This window comes from Ambystoma mexicanum, chromosome 1p (assembly GCF_040938575.1).
Source record: "Ambystoma mexicanum isolate Mex_15411 chromosome 1p, UKY_AmexF1_1, whole genome shotgun sequence".
Classification (NCBI taxonomy): Eukaryota; Metazoa; Chordata; class Amphibia; order Caudata; family Ambystomatidae; genus Ambystoma; species Ambystoma mexicanum.
The window spans coordinates 215,918,184-215,945,860 of NC_090921.1; the positions used below are offsets into that span (position 1 = coordinate 215,918,184).

The following is a 27,677-nucleotide window of genomic DNA, read 5'->3' on the forward strand; positions in this document are numbered from 1 at the left end:
CTAATGTGAGCGTCACTATGACCTTTCCATCATAATAACCCTGACAGAAATATTCATTATTTCGTGTGTGTTTTGGCTTTCTCTAAACGTGCCATATGCAGCGCTGGAGAGTATATATATATATATAGGCCAGGTAGACTGGATGCCACAGACCCAGAGCTTCTTCTTTAGAGCCAACTTGATCATTTTGTTGCTGAGGCCTGTCATTTAGTGCACACATGCCCCTTGTATTGCTGTCACTGCGGCCTAGACATTCCTGTACCCAGGCATAATAGTCGGTATTGTATCATGTTTGTATGTACAGCGCTTCATGACTGAACAGTGGAGGGCTTAATCAGCCATGCTCACATATGAACTTGGAAAGAGCTGCCTGGGACTTATCAGAGATGAGCTTTTAGTGCCTTGAGCAATCCAATATCCACACAATATGGTGTTTAATCAATTGTTTAGCTAAAAAGAAGCATGTATTAGGATACCTACCCATTACCCTCTCCTATACCCTCCAGTCCTTTTTTAAGAAGAGTATAACACTACTATTATGACATTTAATAGCGGGTTGTGACCAATGAAGTGTTATATGAATAAGAAACGTAACCTCCAGAACCAGTTCCGGTAATCGGGTAAAAATCATTTTTAATATGAAGGGCTTTAGAGAAAGCGCTATATATATGTTATGGATTATTATCATTGCCTAACGTTTAGCATCAATAACTACAAGCATAGCCTCTGAATAATGGATATTGGTTCAAAAGACCTTTTTAAAAAAATTAAAAAGAAAAAAAAAGATCACTTTAGAAAGACCGCTTTGTGCAGTCAGAGCTCGGTCTTTCTAAATCGAACTATCTCGCCCCTGACGCACATGAGTGCGCAAAGAAGCTGACAGGCACAGGAGTCTTGGGTAAGTGAATGTGGGGCTGTGTGTTTGTGTGTCTGTGTTAGGGGTGTACCAAACTTTGGCTTTGAGTCACTATTCGGCCGAAGTTTGGCTGAAAAACAGCTATTCGGCTTCAGCAGAATAGTTTCTGCATTAGTGACTGGAAGCCGAAGTTCACTTTCTATGATTAGCTGTCTTCTCCCTGTTTGGGAGATGACAGCCAATCATTGAACGGGTGGCAGTGTCTAGGCTACAGAAGCCAAACCAGCTGTTTGCTTATTGGCTACTGCAGTCTGATCACAAAAGAAACAACCTCTGCACGCATTGAAATAGGAAATGAGAGAAGGAAACTGTTCTTCCCTTCCCCAGCTTCCTATGTCAACGGACCAGCAGACGCCAGTACCCAGAGAAACCACTATCCAGGTAAGCCCCCCCCTTTCAACAAACGGTGAGGCCGATGGGGTGTCCTGCACTCCCACGCCCTCCCCGAAATTCCCATTATTAGCATCGGGCCACAGATGCAAAGCCAGTGGTTCGACCTTCATTGCAGTATTCAGGGGCCTTTTCTGACGCTGTTTGGAGGGGGTGTTTGACACTGTTTGAAGGGGTGTTTTGTGTTTCGAAGTGTCCATTTTTTATACTCTAAAAAAGTGGATCACAGTTGTAAATGGTTATTAATTCCTTTTCTGATACTGTTTGTGTACTAGTTCCAAAGGGGGTGTTTTGGGATAAAATGCGATGCACTAGAAATTGTGCATTTTAAAGAATATTTATTCAGCAACACTGGTAAAAACGATTAGCCGCATAGCGAAGTCACGCATCAAACTGGCCCACCACATTTCCCCAAAAAGTGGCCAACTATTATGCCATAAAACTGGTCCACACAAGCTTTTTGTGTTTTTTGTTCTGGCATTTGCCCTATTGCCCACTCCAAAAAAGTGACTTAAAGTTGCAATGGCTATTCATTCCTTTTCTGACAATATTTGGCTAGTACCCAAGGGGGTGTTTTTGGATGTGATGTGATAGAAATTGTGATTTGTGAAGGAGTGATTTGCAGGGTGGGGTGTGGTGTGACAGGGGACAGCATTGGCCTCTGGTCAGTGCTGGGGGCTTGCTGTGCTAGGGGCTTGGGGTCTGGCATAGGAGTATAAGGGTAGCTGCTGCAGAACCCTCTGTGCAAAGTACTAGTTGGTAATTAAGCATTGGTGCACACTGCTCTCCGCCACTCACACATAACTTTTAGTCATACAACTGCCAAGCGAAGACGCAGCACCATCCAAGGAAGCTCATCTCCGAGACCGGCTTGCCATTCCACCCTGATGAAAATCACGGCCTAGTGCCTGCAATCCTGGTGAGTACTATGGAGGTTTTACTATTCAGGGGAAGTTTGAGGTGGGTGAAGTAGACCTGAGCTTTTTCCAGATCTGTTTTGTATTTATTTTTGTCTTTTTAATAAGCTTACAGAGATATGTGTCCAATTAATAAACATTAAAACCCATGCAATAGAATGCCTCCTTAGTTTATTAATTGAAATGTTCTTTATTATTCCCTAGAACTTGTTTGCCTAAAACAACAACTATTCGGCTCACTATTTGGCTCTGGCCGAATAGCTGGACCGACTATTCGGTATTCGGCCGAATAGTGAATAAACTATTCAGTACACCCTTAGTCTCTGTGTGTATATGTGCGTGTGTGTAGTCAGTGTGTGTTGTACGGGAAGGGGGTGGTGAGTGGGGAAAAGGGGAGGTTCGGTGGCATTAAACCACCCCAATTTAGAAAAAAACTAGTGGTAGAAGGTGGGTGTGGAGAAGGGGGACTATGTCATATTTCAACATTTTAAAACCGACACAAAAGCGGCCAGAAAAAAGTATTTTTTGTGTTCGATCTTTAAAATGCGGAAATACGACATTGAACCGAATAATGTTATAGTCTTAAATGAGTGCTGCTTTAATACATGTCTGTATAAAACCATATCAAAGTGTTTCTTTGCTTCCTTGGCATATGTTTGAATCTTATGTTGTTGTACTGACATGTCTGGAGCTGAATGAGACCAGGTTATGAATGCAATGGCAGTGAGATGACGGCGATTTCACTCAGCTTGCTGGGCATGATGATACCATGTATGACTTGTTGTATAGTGCACCCTTTGATATATATAGTGCACACTTTGTTAATGTTATCAACAACGGTTAGTGCTCCCCTACCACCAAATATAACTCCAGGGCACACCACTGTTCTGTTCTGCCACCAACCCATCTGGTGGCCATGAACCACGTGAACAATACCTGAAAGCTTGATAAAGCAGTGGGGGTAGGTGGCCACAGATGGGAGTAAGACCAGAAATCATGTAGGAAGATGGCCATCTGTTAGGCAGAAACCTGTGCAGTTCCCTCTGGGACCACTGGAAAAGATTTAAGACTACAGGTGTTTGGCAGTAAACCCACTTGGTAGCAGTCTGTGCCACACAGATTCACTTGGTAGCTGTGGCTGAGCAGTCAGACTTCCCTCGAGAAGAGTTAGGCAGTATACAGAGTATTCACAATAGGTCAAAAGAACACAGTAGAACAAGTAAACACTGACCAGGGCTTGGTGTAAAAGAGATATCATTATTTATTTAAAACCACATCTAGAAAAACACACAGGCACTAATAGTAAGCAATTCAAAAACACGGTCACTAAAAGATATACACTCCCTTAGAAGAATTTTAGAAAAGTCTTAAGTAAAGCCCCACTTATTTTCAGACAGCTGTGAGCGCTTAACGCAGATGGCACTCTAATAATTTGTTTTAAAAGGGAGAGAAAAGCAGAGAATAAATTGAAACAGATCCCAACACTTTTACAAGAACACAACAAGAGAGGAAGGCAAAGTAAAACCGTGAGTTTAGAGTTCAGTAGGCCGGATCCACTTTAAGGGGATCAAAATGAAATGTGTCCAAGGTCACACGGTTGCAGTGCACAAAAGTCTTGAAACGTTCAAAAAGAGTTAGACCAAAGAAAGGGACCAGTTAGAAGGTCAAGGAGGCCAGCCCAGTCCAGAAGGTTAAGGGGTTACTATTACCTTGTAGCAATCTTTAGAAAGGGAGGCCTGGCGGACACAGTACCTTAAAGTGGTGAGAATACTCCAGCGGGGGCAGTTGTTCCTGGCAGCGGATGCAAGTCGGTGCTTTGTCCGGGAGAAGAGAGGGTCTCGTCGGGGAGGAAGACAGGAGTCCGTTTCACTGCCAGGGAAGAAACCAGCCGCATAGTTCTCAGGTGAAAAGAGCGGTCCTTTTATTCGTGGTCCAGTGGTAAGTAGCTATCCGGTTGCCGGGGTGCTTGGCACGGGCAATTCGACCACAAGACGGCATGGGATGCGAAGAGAAGAAGGTAAACTGGTTCTGCCCACCAGTCAGGGGAAGAAGCCTCTCCAGCCGGGAGATCTTCTCTGTCGTCGGGAAGTGGTGAGGCAGTTCCGCAGGGCTCCACCGGTGGTGTCGTCGTGGCAGGTTGGCTCAGCTTCTCCCTCGTCGGATTATCAGGTCCTGTGGCGACTTCTGAAGTTCCAGTCCCCAAAGCCCTGCTTTTATGCAGCACACCCCCATTCACTCAGCCTAGCTGTCAATCAACCATGCTAAGTGGTGAGCCAGCCGGCTCACCACTTGGGCCAATCACACAAGAGTGCGACTTGAGTTACCAAGGTAACTCAGTCCAGGGTGCCTAAACCCCCTCCCACACCCCCTGTGCTACCCAGACAGAGTTGCACCACTTTTGGAGGCTTCTGTGGAAAAGCCCGCCAAAAAGTGGAACAAAGGGCGCGACTTGGGTTGGAGTCACAGAAGAGAACACAAACGCCATTTTAGAATTGAGTCCTGGCAAAAAATACCAACCGGCGAATTAATATTAAATAAATAAACCAGCGGTATGTTCGAGGCTATGAGAATTAAATAATTAAAGTTGGTAGCCTCAAATAATGGGAAAATCCCATAGGGATATATTCGCGGTCGAATATAAAAAGTAGTATCCACTGCCACCAGCCAAAACCCGATCAAGGGGGATGGAGACGTGCCCCCTCGACTAACAGACCCTGGGGCAATCAATTGCCCCGACTAGTATGTCCACAATATGATGGTTTGTACTGGTTTCTGTTCATAATTTGGGACTAGTAAAGCCAATGGTGACTTTACATGCCTTGGGAGACAGTAGTCAGTCCCAGGGTATGGAGTCTATGGTGGGGTGTCACCATGACACCCCTGGGTTACTGCACGGAGAGTGCTGTGTAACACACATAGTAAAAACACATGAGACCCTATGGAGTAAAAGACCCCATAGCCCATAAAACACATTACCAGTCAAAGGAACACCACAAATCATGTCCAAGAGTGCGAGAAAAAGAGTCTCACTCTTGGCAGGAGAAAAAAACAAACTCCAGAAATCCAGCAAAGCTGCTGGGGGACTCACTAGGTTAGGAAAGTCAGCCTAAACAGAGAATTCCCCCTAACACCATCCATGGAATTGAAGGAAATTGCAGAGGGTCCAGGTGGCAAAGAGGTGATCTCTGTGTGCGTGACACTACCGAGAAAGGGGCACAGTGGGATCTGCAGCCGAGCTCCTATTGTAGCCAGCGTGCACCCTGCCATGTCGGTACTGGAGAGTGATGAGATGTGTTAATGGCAGAGGGAGTGTACACTAGCCTGATAGCACCTCAAAGTTAACACATACCTTCGAATATATCAGAGCTAAACTATGCTTGAAAGAATGCACTCCGCTGGCAAGGTGTGACAATAGGCCACCCAACCAGCCCCACTGCAAGGCCCCTGTGGGATCAAGGCCTGGGACAGTTTGATCACCCCTTGGAATGGCGCTGGCTATAGGGCCCCCCAAAATGAATTCCTGAAGTAGGACAACTGTTATAGTTTCTGCCATGGAGTACAATCGCAGAGCACGATCCAGCCTTCTGCACCTGGTGGTAGAAGGTGTTCATTGGCGCATCCGCTTTTATGAATTCATCATATGAAGGCACAAGAAGGTTCTACTTTGAAGATTCCTCAAAATGGCAGACTGACACCACACGGATCGCTCCAACCCATAAATTGCCAACGGTGTGGCAACCGCGTACCACCTTCCCAAGCAAGAACGCCTTGGGAATGGGACACGTTTCAGACAGCCTCACCAACGCACGCAAAAACATCTACCCAGAACGTTTAAATCAAGAACACCCTTGAGATCGGATTCAGTCGTGTCAGTCCCCCCAAACTCTCCTCATCTGACAAGAGATCAACAGCCCCCCTGAAATGGAACCTAGAACAACATGAATACCCCCACCCCAGTCCAAAAGATAGCAACACTACCGGACTGCCACTTACGGACCCCCACCACACACACAAAACTCAGCTGATAGCACCACCTCCAACACAGTAACCCCCCGGGGAACCTCCTAGTGTACTCTGCACGGCCAAGCAACCCTTGCACCCTATCGCGTACCAGCGGCCACTCCACCAGGTCAATGGCTCTCCCAGTGTTTCAGCCCCGGCAGATAACGAACAGATCCTGGGTTCTTGGTTTCTCTCAGCTGGATAAAATGTACACCCAGGTGTCATCGGCACAGATGCCATGTAGTATGATACTGGTACACAGGACATTACACGTTTCTAATCTGCCCACTAACAACTCATTATTTTTGGAAAGCGGGCACATGGCGTTACCAAAATGACACAGGTTTGCTGTAAAAAAAGACCATTCATTGTACAACACATTTCTGCATTCCTGTCTTCAGTGTTTTTTTTGTTTTTTTGGCAATGATGATGGTGTTTTACAGGGTTCTTTCTACATTTAAAAAAGAAAATGAGGCCCAAAAGATCGAGTTCTTTTGGTGGATTTTCGAAAATATTTTGTTTTTTTGTGCTATTTTGCTTTTAATAACATGGGGTGACCCCCGCAGCTCCGCCCACTTCCCCCTACTTTTTATTGATATACGTACCCAAACCCCCATCTATTTATTTGAAAAAGGGTACAAAAATCCGTGCGAAATTCGCCTACAAAATTCTCTATCTTTCCAGCCACGTTTTTTTTCTGATGATTCGTTTTTTTTTGGGGGGGGGGGTACCTTTTACAGAGATGTAATAAAATTGGAATCTGTCTTTATTAGTGTTAGGAATTCTACCCCTAAAAAAAAATCGCGATCAGCTGGGTTTTCCATTGTATACACAAATGTTGCTTGTATTGCTGCGAAGTCACAGGGTTTATAATCTTATTTAAAACAGAAAAATCTGCATTAGAAAAGGATAGCTTTAGTGATAGCTATAACCTGCCATTTGCACTGGATTGGTTATCCGAGTTGGCTCCCAATAGTCGCATTCTCCTCGCCAAGTTTAGAAAGCCAGCAGATCAGTGTCACTGCTGACGTAAGGAAGGCTGGCTACTGGTACATTCTTCTCAGCAGCGTCACCTGCAGAAAAAACAGCTGTGTGCCAGCCTTTCATCAACCGGCCCATGATGCTGTGTGAGGTTCAACATGCATGCTGTGGAAAGCATGAGCTGTGCAGTAGCTGTGGGAGGCTGGGTATGACGCTTTAGGGATTTGGATGGAAAAGGTGCACGTGGAGTGTTGTTAAAGTGCAAGGCAGTGCGGAGACTTCAGCAATGAATGGCACAAGAAAAACCTCACACTCAGCCGTACCTGCAGATGATACGCGGATCCTTAAGTCTGACAAATTTAACAATAGCCGTGTCAGCACACAACATAAATCAGGCTGCGCTAACTGCAGGCTACTTTTATCACTCTGTGTGTTTCACACAAAAAATGCAGCCAACATAAAAAGAGTGTTTTTACATTTTCCACTGAAAAGCAAACATTTGCTTCCGGCCGAGTTCTAGCAGGCTTGTTCAGATGAATCTAAATCCGGAAAACGTAATGACATAACTCTGCAATGAAACTCGGACTCCACTGAGATAAATGTTACAAAATGACCATTTTCTTGGATGAAAACAGAGACGGTGGCCAGAGGAACAGCCTCCTTGCTCTTAGAATGTAAGGACCATACAGGGCCAGAACCACCCAAAAGAACTGAGACTGGACAGGACATTAAAAGCTTGGCTGACCAAATTGCACACATGCAATTACACCCGGTGCTATTCCTCTGTGTACGAAGGATGTTCAACACATGTACCGTGCCAGGCAAGCTGGGGCAATGCTTGTGTCCTTGTAAGTGGCTCAAGAGATCAGCGCTCATCTCTCGCAAGTTTCAATCGTGCAGTCTAGCTCAGCCCTTGATCCGAGGTTAATACATTGGGTAGTACGATTAAGTTGGGCAGTAATAGTGCTTAGAGATGTGCGGAATCTGGCATGAAGCGCTATATATAAACTAATATTGGTAGCGGTCATGCCAAGTAACTTACTATTTAGTAACTATTAGTAACTTACTGCTATGAATCACGGCCCTTCAAATACAATGTAAAGGGGGGTCCCGGGGGGAACGCAAAGCGTTTCCCCCCGAGGAGGTTTTTGGCGCTGCACACGGCCAGCGAGTGGCCGTGGGGGGCACAGTGCCTCACTAGGGTATTTAAGGGCCAGGGAAGGTTCGGGAGGCAGGCGACGGTTGACATATTGGTCGCCCCGCCCATGAGGGGGCGGGGGTAGGAGGCAGAGGACAGCCCTCGACAGCATGTTGGGCGTTCAATAAAGAAGGTTGCACGAGGTGGATGTGCAAATTTAAACACGAGTGCAGCAGGTGTGCGGGTCGGCATCCGGTTACAGATTGTTTTCAGGCAGGGGACAGTGGGTCAGGGCGAGTAGTGGGGCAAGGAGGTGGGGGGAAAGGACCGCATGACAGGTAAATTGGGGTGTGCTGGTAGGCCGGGCTCAGTTTATCGTAAAAGTAGGGGGGGAGGCGCAAGGTTTAATGAAAGGTTTTTGGGGGTGACTTGAAAGGGGTAGGAGAAGGGTGAGGAGGAAGGCGCGTAGGCAGGGGAGGGCCGCAGGTGGAGGTAACTGTGGAAATACTTAAGGGGTGGTGGCAGTCGTTTGGAGGGCATAGACGACGGTGGGGAAGCCCTCACGGTTGCCGCACGACAAGGTGAGTAAGCTTCAGGCTGCATGGACAGAGGTGCGGGAGCGCCTCTGGTGCAGCAAGGGGAAGTGATGAGTTGGGTCTGCATTGACGGGGGTGCATTAGGGCCCCTGGTGCAGCTGGGGGAAAAAAGTGGAGCAACGAAGCGAGGTGCTGGAAGAAGAATTTAGGTGGAATGGACTGCATGGACGGGGGCGCAGGTTTGGCCCCTGGTGCAGCGGTGGAGAGGAGTAAGGCAGAAAAAGAGCCTGCATGGACGGGGGTGCACTAGGGCCCCTGGTGCAGGTGGGAAACAGGTGGTAATGGACGCGAGGAGCTGGAGGAGTAGTTATATGGAAGGGACTGCATGGACGGGGGTGCAGGTTTGGCCCCTGGTGCAGTGGCGAGAGGAGTAATAATGTAAGGGGCCTGCATGGACGGGGGTGCACGTGGACCCCCGGTGCAGGGGGGGCAACGCAGGGCCAAATTAATAAGGTGATGGAAGGTGGGGGGGCAAGGGTGAGCAGGAGGGTAATGGTTTAGAGGAAAAAGGGGGGCGAAGTGGGTTTTGGTGTATTTGTTTAAAGGTTAGGTGAAAGGTGCGAAATATAGGGGGACAGGCAGGAGAGGACCGGGGGTGTTTCCGGAGAGGGATAAGGAGATGACCAGGAAGGATAGGGTACTGAGGAGGTGTTACTAGTGGTGTGGGAAAGGTTAGGAGGTTGGAACTCATTCATTTAGGAGGGGTGCAGCATCTGTAGCAAGCTGGGCTATTAAGAGTAGTAGGTGCAAAGTTTGGGACGCTGGAAGTAAGGGAGATACAAAGGGTATGTCAGGGACCGGGGCAAACGGGATGTCTTTATAGAATTGTTCAGTAGGTAGCAGGAGTGTTGCTTTTATAAGGATGTTGTTGATTTGTTAAGTGATTTGTAATTTATTTTTCAGATGCTGCTAGGAGGTCCGGTCAGATGTCAAAAATTGGGTTTTTGCATTCTAGGGTTAGTGGGCGGGGAAAGAAGCTGAGAAAAGGGTTGTTGGCAGGCAACTGGGGTGCAACTAGAAAGATGTTGTGGTAAGATGGTCCGGGTTTGGGGGGGCTGGGCTGGGATCAGTTGCTTCCTATGTTGGCTGGGTCGAGGGAAAGTTATGGGCCTCCAGTCGGGGGGGATTAGTCTTTGTGGGGAAAATGATCTGGTAAGTGATTCGGGTGAGGCTCTTAGGAAAATAAAAAAGGTTTTTTGTTATGGGTCCGACAAGTGTGGCCTCAAGCAACGGTAGTGGGGACTAAGTGTTTGCCACAGACAGTGGGAGGGGACCGAGGAATGAGGGTCCGATAGAGCGGGCAAGGAAGGGGATAAACAGAGAGATGGTAGAGTTTGGTACATCGGTGGCAGTACAGGTTGGACCATAAGGAGATGGTTTAGGAAGGATTGATGAGATTTAGAGAGGATGGGTAAACTGGCCGGTTTTTGGGGAACAATCATCTGGCGGACTTGAGCTCTTGGCTGGGAGATTGGTTGAGGAGTTGGAGGTAGGAAAATTGGTGGGGGGGTGGGGCAGAAAGAACACCTCGGGGGAGGGTTCTTCCGGTGCCAGGGGCATGGCCCCTTTTGATGTGGGGGGAGGGAAGCACAATGGGGGCATGACACGGGAAAGGATGGGGTGGCGCTGTTTGCACAATCGGGCCACCTCGGGGGAACAGGTATTGAGCCTGGAGGGGCATGGCCCCGGGGAGAAAGCGGGACACCTGGAAAAGGGGTAAGGAGACGGTAGGGTCCAAGGGATAGTCAGGGAGGAAATGGCTTTATTTATTTAAGTGTTGGGTAAAAAATGAGAATGTTTAATTATTTAATTGGTTGTTTGAAATATGTCTTTAGTTTGTAAGGCCATGGAGCCAGGTAAGCGTTTAATTGTAAGCTTTGGCCTGTCACATTAAAGCAACCTTTTCCACTTTTAAATTAGTCTGGGTTTTTGTGCAGTAAGCCAAAAGTAAGCATTATTATGTTGTATTTGAAGGGCCGAGATTCATAGCATGGAACAGGGGTCGGCAACTGTTGGCTCTCCAGATGGTTTGGACTACAACTCCCATCCTCCCTAACCAGCATAGTCACTAGCCAGATCTCATGGGAATTGTAGTCCGAAACATCTGGAGAGCCAAAGGTTGCAGAGCCCCGGCATGGAACATCGCAGCTTCTGGGATATGAGGTGGGTAAATGAGTGGGGTTTATTTGGGTTTGGTTGTCTAAAGGAACTGTTTTGTAGCGAGCGGAAGATGGAGGCTAACGTTTTGTAAATAGGCAGGGGTCCATTCAAAATGCGCGTGGAGGAGTCTGGGTTGAGTGAATGGTCTGGGTGTACAGTGTGCACATTCTGAATATATGGTTACACCTCGGCGGCACTTACCATCTCCTGGAGAATGCCAATTGACTTCTAAGTAGGTTCGTGAAAGGTTCTGCCAATAAAGTTAGATTAGCATCTCTTTTTCCCTTCCCCCACATTGTCATCACTGATGAGGATTCCAGAATGTTCTTTGGTTGGATTTCTGGTCATATTCTGCGACCTCTCATTCACCAGAAAGCCCCTTTAAAGTGACATGTTGCTTCTGGCACAGTTAAAGCAGCTTGTTTATTTTCCCAAAAAGCAGCCGAGTGAGCAATCTTAAATGTATGATACCCAGAGGCGTAGCCAGGATTGCCTAACAAGTGGGGCCTGAAGCTAATGTACTTGGGCCCACCACAGTCACATCTGAATCTGTAAACTTCCACACAGTGCTGCTGAGTGGGCGTTTCCAGATTGCGGGTGGGCCTGGCCCTACCCTGACTGCGCCTCTGGATGTTTTGCTTTGCAAATTTCCAGGAAAGCAGATGTCCCTTCTTTGCAAACCAAAACAGGTGGCAGAATAATAAAGGGTTCATGCTTTCAAGAGTACTTTTGAAGAGAGGAGAGGCAATAAGCAAGTGGCACTTCTCATCTCTGGGTTCCAGCTGCCTTGAAGCTTTTGCGTTATGTTGTGACGTCCACACCCCCCAGGGTCGGACTGGGGCATACAATTGTCTCGGGCACCAACTAAAAAGTGGCCCACAGCTGCAAATGGGAATTTGTATCTTTTGTTGCGCTGTTTGAATAGTACCCAAGGGGGAGCTTTTTGATGAAATGCGATGCAAATTGTACATTTTAAAGAATATTTATTCAGCAACACTGGTCAAAACTATTAGCCGTATAGTGAAGTAACTCATCAAACTGGCCGACATTGGCCAAAAAATGGCTCCATTTTATGATATGATATGGCATTTATAACGCGGCTATAGACAAGTGTTTCAAGGCGCGACGAGGCAAGGGAGGGGGAACAGAGGGAAGACAGACAACGATCCTACTAGGCCAGGTGTCATTCAGATCGCGCAAGTGCATGGGAAAGGGAAGGAGGAGAAGTGGGGGGGGGAGGGGAGAGGACAGTGCAGTACATGGGATAAGACAATAAATAAACAATAAGTAAAGTACGGCCAGCAGGTGGCAAGTGAAAGTGTAAGTGCAGGCGTCCGGTGTCAAGTGCTGGAGGTCGAACCGTAGGGATACAGAAAACAGTCACCAAGTGCAGGGGTTGCCAAGAAGGCAGTGCAGGAGAGCGACTGGCGGGGGAGGGGTCCTGGGCCTGAGATCAGAGGGTGGCCAGGTAACCAGGGCAGTTTCAGTGTCAGCCAGGAAATCAGCAATGGAGAGGAGGAGAGAAAGCAGACACAAAGATAAAGGTTTTGAGGTGCTTCCGGAACCGAAGATGATTCTCCTCAAGTTTCAGGGAGGCTGTTCCAGAGGCAGGCCCCAGCCAAAGAAAGGGATCTACCACCAAATCGTTGCTTGGAGAAGCGACTGACCCTGAGGGAATTGGAGGCAGATAAGCAAAGAGCTTGAGAAGGAAGGTATTTAGGAAGAGAGAGTTGAAGGTATTGGAGCCCCAGTCTCCAGAAGGCCTTGTGGACGATGCAGAGGGTTTTGAACTTCATCCTCGCAGCCACTGGGAGCCAGTGCAGAGATTTCAGTCCTGGAGAGATACGATCCCTGGGCTTGAGGCCAAGGACAAGTCTCGCAGTCCTGTTCTGGATAAATTGCAGAGGGCGGAGAGTAGAAGAAGGCAGATTTAGAAAGAGGCTGTTACAGCATGGAGAGAACCAGAGCTCTGGAGACGGTGAGCTTCTGGGGGAAGGAGAGGAAAACAAAAAACAAAAAAACGGGCCAACAGAAGCATTTGGCGTTTTTGGTTGGCCCTGGGCCTATTGTCCAATAAGCCAGTCCCCCTTTTTTGGTTGTGGCTATTATGCGGTTTTCTGGCACTAACTATAAGCCAAGACTATTGGCATAGGCGCACAGAAGGGAAGGGGATGGGATGTGAGGACGGATGCAACCTGTGCTTGTTTGCTTTTCACCCGCTCATTGACCGCCCATGGCCATGTTAGCACTGCACTGTGGCAATTAGCACCCACTAACTTTCCCACCCAAAGACCACCCTCTCTGAATCCCTTTGAGCTTGATCTGTCACACAGTAACAGGGAACTCTGGGCTGTTTTGAGACAGCAATTGTGATTTGTAAGCAGCCGCCCAAAAGGCTTAATTGCAGCTAAATATCCAGTAAAATGTAAAAAAAAAAAAAAATGCTTTCACCACGTATGCCTTCGGCCACTTGATTTAGAAGCAATGCCTTTATACGAGTAGACCAGACTTGCATGCAAATGGATGTTTCTCCTCTGTGAAGGACACAGTGAGCCAAAACGTGGCTGTGGACCCTCCCGAGTGGTCACCTTTCCATAGAACAGATACTTGGTCCGTGTTCGTTCTCGGTGGAGGGGCTCCAAGACCTTTTTTTTGTCGCGTTCTACAAATATTCTGAACTTCAAACACGTGAAGAGTCACACTGTGTGTTTAATAATACTTTTCTGATCGTGGGTGGACAGCTGTGGAGCCCGTGTGGATGTTCTCTTCCAGCCCTTAGCAGGTTTGTTTTCCATTGGCCAGTGCCCTTCGTCCAGCACGTCTCCCTCCCATGACTTCAGTTTCACATCCTGGGCCCATAGACCTTCTCCCTCCCTCCTTCGCTGAGAGTTCAGTGTTTGCGTTTCTGAACATATATCCCGAGTTCCTTTTAAAGAGAGAAACACTAACTGAAGGCCCAGCATTAACGGCTCACGAAGCGTTCATCACTCACATGTCTTATTAGCTGGCGCCTGCAGATCCTGTCTAACTATGTGGTCATGCTGTGTACAGACGCACATCCTGCTTAAGGCTCCTAGGCTTCAGTGCGTGATTGGGCCATTAAACGTGTATAGATTTCACTATTAAATGTCCTTCTTTTTAGACTTACAAAAAAATGTAAAGGCATGTGTATGTCTTATTTTGCCACAACACCAAACCGCTTTATTTTGCAGAGAGGAAACACTTGGCAAACTACACACAAAGCTACAAAGTAGCCACCCTTGAACGGGTACGTTGCTTTCTGGGATTTGTAGTTTAGTTGTCATCACAAGTATTAGCAAACAAGGCCAGGACTGGAATTCTGTACAGCAGCAGGTTCCATAAGGTTGCCCTGATAGTTCTGGTTTTTCATCACAGCATACATTGTTGGGGGTCGCCTGCCATGGACATATGGCAGGCGCCCCTGGGTGCTGTTTCCGTCAGCACACCACAGGCCCAGTGCCTGTGGGGGTTTGGGGCCTGCCCTGGACATCCGGCAGGCCCCTTGGCACTATGGGACATCAGCGTCATCGGGCAGGGGGCACAGCCTGCCAGGCTCCTGACCATGCGGACCCCTGCCACCGTCCTGGCACGGGGTCCCATGGCAACAGGGCCTGCAGGCCTGGGCCGCCACGTGTAGGCCTGCGCCCTACATCAGTAATGAGACTCGGACTCAGACCAACCTCTTATGGAGTCTGCAGCCGTTCTCTCACGTGCCTGCAGGGGCTCTCTTTATTAACTTGGGCCATGCCGCAGTCATGGCCCATCTTAAAGGGGCAATACACATGGGAGGGACACACCCCCTTCCAGGGGCAATACACATGGGAGGGTCACACCTAACACTCCCCCTTTTTCATAAGGAACAAAACAAACATTGCTGAAACACACATGCATCCCACACGTTACAGAACAGCAAACTACTTGTCACTTAGAACTTGTGGGGTAGACCAATAATAGGATATCCCACTAGCGCATCCATGGCTAACTCCAACAGTTACAAACACAACATATACTAACCCATTTCTAAGCACACTCAATAGGTGACAGTCGTGGCCGGTGAGCTGCCGGAGGAACATAGGCAGTTCTAAAACCATCTGCAAAACCCTTTATTAACCTGGGGTTCGGGACGGCAACTACACAAACAACGCCATGATTGGCGGCTGGCACTCCATGCACACCTCGCAACTGCGGGATCACAGCCTCACGGTATTATTCTTTACTGAGACCACTTAAAGCATGTAGTTACTATGCAGGTTCACCGCATTAAAACACACAGGATTACTGAGTCCTCTTTAAGCAATTGCAGGGGAGCAGGAGACAAGTTCATCTTCCATCAGCGTCCGTTCAGGAGTCACCTCCCGAGTCCAGGTCCATTGATGGTACGGTTTACAGCCGGCAAAGCCGCACCTGGCTGGTACCAGGGGCCACATCGGCATAGTCCATTGATGTTCAGAGCAGAGCAGCGAGACGCCGGTCGCAGTGTATCCAAGCTGCTCCATGTGCTGTTGATAGGGTACGGGGTGACAGTACATCACTCACACCCCTCGTCTGTGATGTTCTCCCGATCTGGCTCATCTCTTTCCTCCAGGAGTACAGGAGGGCGCACAAGCACTCATGATGAGCTGCAACCCATTTCTTGATTGATGCACTGATTCTTCGTGTTGGGGCCCTGGGCTGCCCGATTAATTGGTCAGACACAAGTTGTCGGCTGAACTCAGGGGGTCCAGCAGGTATCTTCCCCAAGCGCTTTTTAGCTTGGTCCTTCGATGGCATTACGTGCAGGGTGTAATTAGTGACAGGCAGCCAGGGTGTCCTCAGTGGCAGGCAGTCAGGGCTACTAACATGGTAGACAGGGTGGCTTGTGATTCGATGGCGCTGTTCGGGGAGATAGTCACTTCTATGCTGGTTGGCCTTCCCTTCTGATTGTTGTAACGGTGTACCAGTTCTTGCCCGGCTGCGACCACTGGGCTGAATTGGCGTCACGGGTGCGGGGCCACCCTCTCGAATCACCTGATAGCGCATCGCGCCTCTTCCCCAGTGCTGGCGGGCCTTTACCTTGTCCTGCCCTGCCAAGGCTACATACCTTGCTGTACAGTACCGGTATAGCAGGTGCACAACGATACCCAGTCTCTCGGAGTGGAGCCTCGATGAACATGAGGGTGAAAGTCCTACTGTCAAGGTGTTGTGGTCCCTGTGGGTGCTGGTGCCATAGCTCCGCTTGGTGTCTTGTGCACTCACCATGGGTTGCGCCTTGGGACTGGCTGCTGGGGCACCTCTGGCCTGCAGTTGTTATCTCCATTACTACTGGGCATCCTGGGACCTCGCTGGGACTCTAAATCTTGCTGCCACCACGAGGCCTGGGATCAATGGGGCCCCTTTTCGATGCCAGGAGCTCCGACGGGGAGCATGCCTTCCCTTCTTCACTGCTCCTTGCAGAGCACAGTGGCTTCTCCCCGGCAGCAGCCCGGGCTCATCTTTGGGGTGAGTTGGGCGACATGGCCTTCTCGGGTGCTACCTCACGTGTGGGTCTGGCACCAGACACAGGCAGGGATGCCGCCATCGCCCTTCTTTGCTTGTGTGCTCCGACCACAGTAACCGTCACCGCCGGTGCTTAGGATCGTGCTGGGGCTTCTGGCAGGTGGTCGGTCTGCTCTCACCAGAGCACTGCAGCGGTGCTCCAGAATGGTGCAATTTCTTGAGGTCACCGCTGCAGGGCCCAGAGTAGGGCTGGGTCTCTCCTCAATGCCTCTCTGGATTGGGCACTGTGCTTCCAGTTCACCACCTGTCGGCTCAGGATCATGGCAGCCCTGTCTAGTTGCTGCTCCAGGTGGAAGCACCTCTTGGCCCTCACCGTCGGGTCCCGGATCATGCTGAGGGCCCTTTCGCCATGCTGGTAGGTAGAGCACACTGTCGTCGCTCCTTGAGTGGCCCATGCTCTCGTCGGGCCATCAGCTGTTGTCTTGATTTGCTCCGGCAGGGAGCACGCGCACATATACAAGTCGCTCTGGCCCTGCGGAGGCGCAGCCGCACTCACCCCAAGCAGTCTGGTGTTCTCCCTGGGTGCTTTCATCCTCTCAGGCTCCTGACCGTAGCATCCCACTGCACTCTCTTTTAACGTCCACCTCCCAGAAATTCCAAATATACTTTTTAAACCGATATCTGCAGCCTTTATATACTGTGGAGGGGCAAAGAATGTTCGCATGGTATAACTGCACACACAACAGTGACGTGCCACAAAGTCTAAAAATCTAGAGGATTGGTGATGTGGACCATTCTCAATGTATGGTGTAGAACAAAGAAAATGACAAAGCCGTATTTATTCTTCAACACGTATTGGATTTTACGTGGCTTTGGTTGGGAGCCCTGCACACCTGCGCGCAAAGAAGACAAAACTACACTCTGTATTAGTAGGAGTTAAACACCGACCCTGGAAGACATCCCACATTAAAGGCTTTAAATGAAGACGGCATCTCGTTCATATTAACATAATTGTTCAGGGTTCATCGTGGTGAAAACTGCAGATGCAGGGACTGTGAAGGTCAGTATGTACCCACGCACCAGGAGAGCAGGACGTTTCCGTTTTATATTTATTTGATACTAGGGATCCCGGAGCTCCCTTCCATTGCCGCAGGGCCTGGGAACAAAGTCGTGCTCCAGCGGCTGCCTGGGGCCGCTTTATTCTTTTATCATGGGAGAGTGACTGGGCCCTCCCCTTTCGTTTCCCCATGCCGGCGGGCCTCTCCTTCTTGGGGGTGAATCAGTGGGGAATAGCACTCTCCACTCTCTCTCTCTCTGGTGGTGGCATCCAGGCGCAGATGGGGGAATCGCTCTACTTCGCTTCTCCTGCAGTGAAATGTGAATGCCTCACACCATGGTACAGAGAACCTGTAGCAGCAGCACTGCCGGCTGCCCCTCTTTTCCCTTTTTTTTTTTGCAGCTCTGACGTCGGAGCTTCGTTTCACCGCCGCGGGGCCCAGAATCTTCGTGGGGGCTCGAGCGGCGGCATCATCACTCTACCATTTCCTCATGAAAGAGCGACTTCCTCGTCGCCATTGTTGGGGGTCGCCTGCCATTGACAGCCGGCAGGCGTCCCTGGGTGCTGTTTCCGTCAGCACACCACAGGCCCAGTGCCTGTGGGGGTTTGGGGCCTGCCCTGGACCTCCGGCAGGTCCCTTGGCACTATGGGACATCAGCGCCATCGGGGTGGGGGCACAGCCTGCCAGGCTCCTGACCATGCAGACCCCTGCCACCGTCCTGGCACGAGGGTCCCATGGCAATAGGGCCTGCAGGCCTGGGCCGCCACGTGTAGGCCTGCGGCCTACATCATAAATGAGACACGGACTCAGACCAACCTCTTATGGAGTCTGCAGCCGTTCTGTCTAACGTGCCTGCAGGGGTTCCCTTTATTAACTTTACACATGGGAGGGTCACACCTAACATACATGATTTCCCTTCTATGGCAGGAACACTGCTGTGTGTTTGTACCCTTGAAACTTCAACTGTTTCGTTTACACCGGGTGTCTCGGTAAATCCCTTTTGAAAGGCAGAATTGTTAGAGTTCATCTAGTGTGCAGTTGGTGTGCCTGTAGATTTATCTTCCAACTTTCTGCAACCTTTTTGGGGGGCATGGTCATTCTTTCTCCTCCTCCAATCCATGCTTCAGTTCCTCGGTCGCCTCCAATTCTGCCCCCCCCCCTCCTGTCTATTTGTGTTTGCAATGCTGGGTTCTTATTGTGGCAATAAGCTCCGAGACTGCGGGCCATTACCGCCCAAGGTAAAACAAAAGCTCCTGTGGCATTACCATAGGCGGTAATGGCCCGCAGTTGAGGGGTTTATTGCTATTAGTATTCCAGCACGTTAGACCGAGGTACTAATGTTTTTTTTTCCCAGCTACGAGACGCGTTGCGTTTCGCAGTCGGAAAAAATAGTTAAAAAAAGTTTTCAAAAATGACTGCAGCGGACAGAAAACATAGTCCGTTTTCTCTTTCCGTGGCGGCCATAGTAAACAAAGAAAATGGCCACCATGGAAGGGGAGAAGGGAGTACGTGTAGTAAGGGAGTATGTGTAGTCCTTTCTCCCCTTCCATGGCGGCCATTGAAATAAGTTGAAACAAATTAAATAAAAAAAATGCCCGCCATGGAAAGGGAGAAGGGACTACATATTGTTCCTTCTCCCTTTCCATAGTGGTCATTCCAGAACGAAAATGCTGTCGGAGATGGGAGCGTGCTGCACACTGATGCGTGATCGGGACTACCATCCAGTAAGGCTCAGAATCCAGCCAACCACAGGTAAGAGTTTTTTTTTTTTTTTTTTTTGCAGCGCCGGGTAATAATGTTCTCAAATATTTTTGTGGTTGGCTAAGACTCTTTAATTGTTCATAGTTCCTTAAAGTTTTCATTATTAGAGTCATGCCCCTGAAAATAAAATGTATTCGGTCGATGCCTGCGGCATGACTGCCATAAAATAATCTGGCATGCCCTTTGATGCCAAATAGTGCACTGTTCTATTATGCATCTCACAATGTTTGCTGGCTCTGGGTGTTGTGTGTTATGTACCAGCAGCTGCCAGACAAGTTCGTTCTTCTGATTCTGTGCAATTTGATATGTCTCTATTGTTTCACTGCCAGTCCCTGACTTCAGTCAAGCAGCAGTGAAGAGCATACGTGTTAACTGCTTGTAAAACCTTCATCACCCACCCTTTCTGATTAGTGCTTGAAGAAACTGGCATCATTTGTGTCCTTGCTGTAAGCAAGTAGACATTTTATTAAAGGTTACTTTAAAATCGAGCATAGAACCCGTATATAGATCCTTCGGTTTCTGTTTCTGATTTTGCTGCATTCTAAATATGTATATATGTTTATTTCTCCACAAACAAACACCTTTTGTAGAGGAAATACTTGGCAAGCGACCATCACAGCTGCAAACTGGCCAACATTGAACCGGTTCTGGCTTTTCAGCCATCAGCTCTTTGCAATCTGGGACTTGTTCAGTTGACCTCATTGTAAGTAGTGTGCACCTATAGTAGGTCAATGCAACTACCGTAGAGATTTGAATGAACTCAAAGGTCATACCTTTGATTGTGTCCTGTTCATGCAAGAGGTGGGTACAGTGACTTTGATTGGCTTGAATAATAGTGACATGCACACTTGGGCTACGGAAATTACGGGTCTGTGGGAATTTATGTAGCCCTTGTGTACAGGTAGCCTGATTTTGGGCTGCGTTGGACTACTTTTTGGGTGCTGTATGTGTGTGTCCTCACATCTGTTCCCAGTGCTGCATTCCTGTAAAAATAAAAAATATATCCTCTGGCAAAACCATGCCTTTTGGCTTCTGGGTAAGCATTTCCTATTCTCTGCCATCATATGCCCAGATACTTTCACCGTTTTCCAGCCCTTGCAATCTTATGGCAAGTTGTACCATCATGGCAGTGACTGACAAATGTATATTTCATGCCCATACAAATAGCCAAAACCGTTGGCTTTATCAATGCTTTTTAAAATGAGCAAGTCCCTTACACCTACTTGACCCTTTAGCACTACACTCCGCCTCCTTGGCTGTTTGGGGTTACATGCGCACCTCGTGAATTACAGGGATGTGCTTCAGCAGCTGCACACACCCAACTGTTGAAAGCCGTGTGCTTTTTTAAACGTTTCTTTTTCTAATGCTCCCCAGGCACGTCCTTTTCAGAGAGCATGGGACAGGAACGGTAGGGGGCGGAGTAGACACCCATGTATGTTACTAAACAGGTTTGCATTCCTAGGACTATGTAGCTTTTACAAAATACATTTGTTAGTAAAAGTATTTTTGTGTCTAAGGGTTTGTGTAACAAACCACAGGCTGGTCAGGTAGGGCCGCCCTATTGCCGACTTTGGTCGGTCTGCGAGTGATGCCAGACAGTCGGGCAGGAAACCTGATGCTCGGGGGGGAGGGAGGTGCGGGAGGTGTAACATTTATTTCAGAACTGCAAATGTACCTTTTGGTGTCAAGGTCGGGGAGAGGATCATGCCACCATGTTTGAGCCAAGGCGGGAGAGAAGAGTCCCACCAACCCTCTTCTTGCATTTGCCAATGTGGAAAAGGGTTCCATGTGTTAAAATTGCGGCAAAAATGGCTGTGGACACAACACAAAATATTGCGGCAAAAAGGCTCTGGTTTTGCCACCGCAATCCATGTAAAGGATGCAGGGTCCCCCCCCCCCGCAATCCCTGTACCTATTATACCATTTAAGGGAACCGGGGGTCACCCCCGCAACCCCTGCTCCCCTTAAATGGTGTAATGGGGTACACCTCTAACCGGTCAAACTACAGCATACAGGCAACATTTTTCCACAATTTTATCACTGCATACCATTGAAAAGGCACTTTAATGTGGGGGTTGGTGAAAAGGAATTAGGTGATGTGCCCTAGGATGCCCTGGGGTAGTGCACAGGACTTTAAATATGATCTGATATTCCACTGGGAGCCAGTGGCGACCCTTGAGGAAATTGGGGTTGGGGGCTCTTGCCAGAGCCTGGCAGGACCTTGGTGGGGGAGTACTCACACAAACTGCCCTAAGAGAAATGGTAGACCATTTCTAGGCGAGACCTCGATAGTGTCAGCTATTAGGTGGTGCTAAAGTACCACGCATGAGCCATAACTATTGCATTTGGAGTACAAGCTAAGAGCGAGATGTGAGGGACATAAAGCATGCAGGTGTTGTTTGGCTAGTTACCTTCCTATTGACTACCCATGGCCGTGCTAATCCCTGTAGCAATACATTTCCTGCCACTCCCCGCCCAAAGCAGATTCTCCTGGGATCACTTTTAGCTAGCTTTATCAAGCCGTAACCTCAAACTGTGTACTCTAGCTGCCTGCTAGTGTCATTTCAAAGCAGCTTTCTGAGAGTGCATGGCTATTTGGAGCTGTACAGGTGCTGCTGGTGAAATAAAAATGACTTAACCGATTGTACATTCACCTGCTTGGTTTACGAGCAGTTTGGGATGTTTTAATTGGGCGACAACTAGTTTGGGTGAATTTTCCACCCACGCCAATTCAGGCACGCACAATTTCTATTTTTTGAATAAAGTTTGTTTTATGAACCTGGGACCCCCAATTTAACTATATTGTTTCCCTACAGCCTCCCTCCCCTTTCGGGACAAGAAACACACAGGGTTGCACAGAAGGTCTATTAATAAAATAGAACAAAAGTAAATCAATTCACATATAATCAAATCATACATCTATGAAATGCCAGTGGTACCTATGTTGAAGAATGATCCATACACTAGTCATATCACTTTTCCATGCTAGGTTTACATGTATGTGGACTTCTGATGTACACACATCACCATATGTACATTTGGTTTATCCTGAGTGCACATCCACCGTGCGTTGAACAGTGTTTGAAGGCTCGTGAGAAAATTGTAATTTTGTCGGAAACCGAAATAAATCGGAACATCCCCGCCTATTTAAGTCTCGCTACTTCTTTATTGGAAAATAAACATATCCTCACCCACTCAATAGACATGTCAACATTTCAAACCGTGTTCTAGAAAACTTGATTAAACACAGGCTCCCTGATATTCCTGAATTTGAATAACTTACAAAATAAAAATGTATTTCTGCTAGATTCCCTTCAGTGGTGCTTCTATTGCATTACCCTGCAAAAGCATACATTTCTCATTTTTAATGGACGACTCAAAGGTGGGATAATGGGTAGTGGTTAATCACCATTCTTCACTCGAGTAATACAACTCTGCTTGGTGATGTACCCATGAAATTACTTCAATGAGCTTATTTTTGTAGGTATGCACATAGTGAGATATTCCTTTGACTCTCAGAATACTTATTCTATGTTTGATCACTACACAGAGGAGGAGGCAAGGGATCTCTCAGTTTACACAACATAGGACCTATTCTATCAAATCTATAATACCAGAAGCAAATACACTTCTGAAATATTTATTAATTTCTCAGGATGTATAGTCAGTTGTTCTAATCCACCCTCTGAGTACTTTCACTAATAAAAAATGCTGGGATTTAATCTATTACCCCCTCAGGATTATTTCACCTTAATATTATACTTATATTTGAATTTATTTTGGCTCTCTCACAGACAGATGGGCAACCTCTTAAGGACTGGTTACAATTCTCCCCCTCTAGGCACAAGTGGGCATCAGTCAGCAATATGTTGTCAGGTTCCATCCACAGCCTGTCTGCTGTCTCGTCCACTGAAGAAGGCCTGTAATATAACTTCCAGATAGGCTTCACTTAGAGCGCACTGCTAATAATCCAAAATGGGTACAAAGGAAGGTAATCTATTCTGTTTTCCTTTCTATTGTTAGTAATTCTCCTTTCTCTGCTTCTGTTAGCCACTCAGTGAGTGAGCGAGTGAGTCCCCAGTGCCTGCGGGTTTGGACTTTTATACATCTGAAATCACTCCTTTTAGAGGTGTGCAACATTTCTCTAATTTAATTGGACCGTGTATGTGATTGTACAGTATTCCAAAAGTGACTTCATGCTAAACCATAACCGTACTCATTGGGCATATTAATGAAGAGATCAGTCTAATGGGAGTAACTTTTCAACCCAGTTTCCCTCCCATTTGATATGTCATCTTGGAGATTTCAAAATTAAACAATTATAACTTTCTAAAACATCATATTCCTCACATGTGATGATTTTGCTAATCAGTCCATCTGTTTACTTTCACTTAGGTGAATCCAGTGATGCTAGTTCGATGTTGACCTGACATGGGATGTGTGTGCTATAGGTTTGTCTTTTGTTCTCTGATACTTTTACACAATAATTCCATTCCCATCTCTTCATAACCGGCATGCGGCGTGGATGCTAGGTTATGTGAATCAGTGATCTGCGACATTTCTGAGCAAAAATATCCACATTCTCCTAATTTACATAATTAAATGAACATAAAAAAATATTGTTTTACATTCGGCTAATGGAGTTTTTCACCCTAAACAATAAAAAAAAAGAAAGAAGTTTCTCGGACATTCCCTTCAATAGGTAATTGTCAAAAGGCTGTTTTTCTATTTGCAAAATATTTATGGCATCTGCAGTTCCTCCGCCTGGTAACAGAACATCTGGGTCCATATAATGTTAGTTCCTTTGCATGTGAGAGCTGGACCATTTATGACTCCTGAGAACACCGGTTACCATGGCGCAGTTTCTTTGAAATTAGGCTGTCCCAGCCATTTGTTAACAGGTCCCTGCCCCTTGAGTGAATTCAGCCAATTTCAATTATTTTAGTGGACTCCAAATCTCTCCTACTTGTATATTTTAGGGTGTTTAGCCTAAGCTCAGAGACATACGGAGGTTGTAAATAGGGAGCATTTGTTTTGCTTGAAGAGCCCACCTCCTGTGAACCAACTCCAGGCCAAGTCATCAGCATTTATGGTTTGCTTCAAAAGCCAATTTTCAAACATTCCTCATGGGAAAGCAGGCACCCCCTTACTACTGCTATGTTGCTGTCGCTGGGGGTGGGGGGAGCTATGCCATTCAGCTGTCCAGGCATAGGTTGGTTTCATTCACAAATGCATCCTTTAAAAGTCATTTTATCTTCACCATGGCTTTTACATTTCCTCAAAACACAGCACCAACCTAACATCTTTGCCATCAAACTCCAATCAACTTTTATATCTTTAATATCTCTCTATACAAAGCTGATTCTCTGCCCTGTAAAGTAAAATATAAACAATGTAGGACCCAAATCAGTTTTTACTTTTCCATAAAATGTTGTACTTTTACATTCCATATTGTCTCTTTTTCGATTTAACAAAAAGGTTCCTGGATACTTCCACATAACTGAAAAGATTTCTTTTTGTACCTTGTGATATACTTTGATATGTTTTGATAAGTCATTTATAAAGTGCCAGTACACCATTGTTCCTAGGCGCGACCAGGTAAGGGAGGGTAGAAGGAGGGAGGGCAAGACAAACGATCTTACTAGGCCATATGTCATTCAGATTGTGCAAGTGCAAGAACAGGAAGTGCAAGGGGAAAGGGAGGGGGGAAGTGCAAGGGATAGGGGAGGGGAAAACAATGCTCTGAATAAGTGCAGCCAGGGCAGCAAGGCTCTGGGAAGTGCAAGGAGAACAAGGGACAGTAGAGTTACAGCCCCTAAGTCTGCGGTAGGTCCAGAGCAGTGCAAAGGTGACTGATCAAGCAAGAGCCTGGTACCCAGTGAGACTCTGCCAAGCAAGCAGTCGGTACATCAGACAGGTAGGTTAGCAGGGGAGGGAGAGAGAAAGCAGAGGAGAAGAGGAAAGTTCTGACCTGCTTCCGGAACTTCAGGTGGTCCGGCTCAAGTTTGAGAGGGACAGGGAGGCCATTCCAGAGGGAGGCATCTCCAGAGGAGAGATCTACCCCCCACTCTCTGCCTGGAGAAGGGTCTAACCCTTAGAGAGTTGGAGGTAGCTGAACAAAGGGCTAGAGAAGGAAGGTATTTTGGAAGAGAGCATTGGATGATGTGTGGGCCCCTGGCCTCAGAAATCCTTGTGCAAATGCAAAGGGTCTTAAACTTGATCCTTGAAGAGCTAGTGGAGTGATTCCAGTGCTGGAGAGATAAGGTGCCTGAGCTTGAAGCCAAGGATACGTTTTTCAGTCCTGTTCTGGATTAGTTGCAGTTGGCAGAGAGTAGAGGAAGGCAGATTGAGAAAGAGGCTGTTGCAGCAGCGCAGACAAGAGAGAACCAGGGCTCTGGAGACAGTGAGCTTCTAGGGGAAAATGAGAAAGGGAATAGTCCTTTTGAGGCGGTGCAGCTGGTAGTGGGACTTCTTGGCGACGTCCGAGATGTAAGGAGAGCAAGAGAGAGTGGAGTCGAAGATGACACCAAGATTTCTTGCCTCGCAGGAAGGTGAAGGAAGAGGGCCCAAGGCGGGCAGCCAGAGTGAGAGATGGAAAGCAGGGACAGGGGTCCCAATGAGAAGAATCTCTGTCTTACTGGCATTACAGCAGAGATTGTTGGAGATGCACCAATCCTGAATCGCAGATAGACAGTCAGGAATGAGTGAGAGAGGAGAGGAGGCTGAGGGGACCCTGAAGGAAAGCCGAGTGTCATCCACATAACACTGAAAGTTAGAGGAGAAGGTAGAGATCAGGTGGGTCAAAGAGGCTAAGTAGAGGTTGAAAAACCAGGGTTAGAAGCTAGAGCCATGGGGAACGCCACAGGTAGAGAGAGAAGTGGCGGAGAGAATTGGACCAAGTTGGACCTGGGATTGGCGGTCCAAGAGGAAGGAGGTCAGCCACGTTAGGGCCTGATCCAAGATGCCCAGGTTCTCACTGAGTCAATTGATCAGGATGGCGAAGTTGACTGTGTTGAAAGCAGAGGAACGATCAAATAGGATGAGGACAGAAGGAATGCTGGAATCAAGGTTAGTATATATATTCACTTTATTGTGATACAATCCTAAATTAGGATTTTACACAAATGCATATTCATATGTCAAAATAACACTCTGTACAAAAAATAGAGATCAAACAAATACAAATGCAAATTAAACAATAAAATCAATCAATATAACAATCAAACAAGCAGACAAACAAGCAATTTAGACAATAAATTACCAAATGAAATCAATAGGAGTAAAATCAGTCAAATCCAGAATAGGAATAATAATAGTAGTAATATAAACATCAATTAATAACGCGAGCACAAACAACCATGGGACTTTCCACAGACTGTCCAATTCCAGTCCATTGGGAAGATGTCATTGACAGCATATTGTAAAGAGGTGCCAAAGGGCAGACCTCAAACCAGACACCATTGCAGAGCACATATTAACCAAGTATGATAAAAGTAAGGTTGGTCAGTAAATCAAGTGTGCATATGGGGGGTGAGAAGGTGGTTCCACCTGAGGTATACAATTTGGTAACCTCTCCATAATCTCAAATCAGGTGCCAAGCCATAGCCACTTTCGATACGTGTTTTAATCCGGTAGCAGAGTTTTAACATCGGACCACACTTTAAGGAGTACAAGTTGAAGTCCCAGGGATTCAGAGTTTAAACATAGATCCCAAAAAGCTACCTCAGTTATTGATTCATAGTTGTGGACCCATTTCCTGAATGTACACATATATAATGGTCCTAATTTGGGCCAAAGAGTTAGGACATGCCAAGTTGATTCCAACACCCCTGCGGATTGACATATTCGACAAGACCTGGACTCACGCGGCACCTTCAAACGAGGACCAGTGATTGCCAGGACCGAGAGTTGATCTGTCCGTACCCTTAACATAAACTGCCTCACCTCTGGTGCCGGGTATAACAGCAGGTAAGGATGGGGCTTTCGATATCTATAGATAACATGAGACACAGCCTCGTATCCACTTAACTTGGCCAGATGAATAGAGTTCATGCTCCAATCCCATATGTTCAGTTTTTGTTCAAAATATTTTTTTAAGTGGATAAAGGCCATGTGCTTCCTGTCATGATAGCACCAGCAAATTTCCTCAAAGAGGGATTCATTTACTTGTTTAAAATTAGACCCCCGCAGGTGTCTCTCAGAATCGTAATTGACACCGGCCAGCCACAGCAATTTACATGAAGGAGTGAAGCATGCTTTCAG

At 47.3% G+C, this 27,677-nt stretch overlaps 1 protein-coding gene across 4 annotated transcripts in view; it reads left to right on the forward strand.

Annotated features, from left to right (window-relative positions):
• The window catches only part of LOC138567894 (transmembrane protein 272-like), a 235,437-nt gene that overhangs the window by 78,184 nt on the left and 129,576 nt on the right, over positions 1-27,677 (forward strand). The gene's annotated exons all lie outside the window — the stretch shown is intronic.